This window comes from Condylura cristata, unplaced genomic scaffold, assembly GCF_000260355.1.
Source record: "Condylura cristata isolate star-nosed mole 26May11 unplaced genomic scaffold, ConCri1.0 scaffold00008, whole genome shotgun sequence".
Lineage (NCBI taxonomy): Eukaryota > Metazoa > Chordata > Mammalia > Eulipotyphla > Talpidae > Condylura > Condylura cristata.
This window is the reverse complement of record NW_004567109.1, coordinates 480,174-481,343: the sequence shown is the minus strand read 5'-3', so window position 1 is coordinate 481,343 and position 1,170 is coordinate 480,174. Positions and strand designations below refer to the sequence as shown.

At 70.1% G+C, this 1,170-nt stretch overlaps 1 protein-coding gene across 1 annotated transcript in view; it reads left to right on the top strand.

Annotated features, from left to right (window-relative positions):
• The window catches only part of LOC101635973 (chromodomain-helicase-DNA-binding protein 5), a 20,341-nt gene that overhangs the window by 18,662 nt on the left and 509 nt on the right, over positions 1-1,170 (top strand). The window lies entirely within an intron of this gene.

Here is a 1,170-nt window from a genome sequence, read left to right as displayed (position 1 = left end):
CCTGCCCTGGCACCTGCTTGCCGGGCGCTTGCCTGCTGGCCCTGCCTCGCTGAGCCTGGCACCGCGCCGCCAGGAGGAAGTGGAGCGTTTGAGGGCGCAGAGCACATGCCCCCAGCCCGGGCCGACCCGGCTGGCTACTCTGCCCCCAGGGGCTCATTACAGGAGGCTGCCCCCCCCCCCCACGCCTACTGCGGTCAGCCCCAGGCCCGCAGGGACCCCACTCAGGGAGTGAGCTGTTCCCCGCACCCCCCACACCTCCCCCCGCGCATCCAGGGTTGTGCCCCGCAGGCGGGGCTGAGCCGCCGGTCGCCCCCAGGCCTTCAGCCGCGCCCACCGCATCGGGCAGAACAAGAAGGTGATGATCTACCGCTTCGTGACGCGGGCCTCGGTGGAGGAGCGCATCACGCAGGTGGCCAAGCGCAAGATGATGCTCACCCACCTGGTGGTGCGGCCCGGCCTGGGCTCCAAGTCGGGCTCCATGACCAAGCAGGAGCTGGACGACTTCCTAGCCCAAGGAACTGGGGGAGCCGACCGCACGGGGACCGGGAGCTGGCCTGGGCTGGGCCTTTCTCTTTCCTCTATGTAAGACACGATTCTGCACCGAAGCGTTGAGGGTCAGAGGAACCACGGGCCAGAGCCCGCCCTTCCAAAATGGGCCTGCGCCCCGAAACCACGACAAGTGAGCGTGAAGGCATCTGCGAAACAGCTAGCCAGACGCCCGCTGGCCAGGAGGCTAGAGCAGCCTAGAAAAGCCTTTAGGCAAACATGCTGATGATGCTTCAGGACCATGGCGGGGCCCACGAGTCGGGGCGGGGCACACAGCCTGCGTGGGGCACAGAGGGCCAGTGACGGGCAGGGAAATCACCTGTGTGGCCTGGACAGGAGACACCAAGACTGGGCGGCCCCGGCCCTACTCAGAGGACGCCGAGTGGAGCGGGCGGCAGACGGGAGGCCGGTGTGGGCTGCAGCAGGCGGAAGGAGCAGTGAAGCCGGAGCGAGCGACCCCATGGCCTGGGGCAGGGCGTGCGGCCCGCTCTGACGCCCACGCTGACGGCCACGAGGGGGAGCACGCGACCCTCCCTCCGCGGCCCCTGGGCGCAGGGGCTGCGCAGGCCAGAGCCGGCGCTGGGACCCTGGCGGCCTCGTGTCGGCACCCGGGGCAGGGCGGCC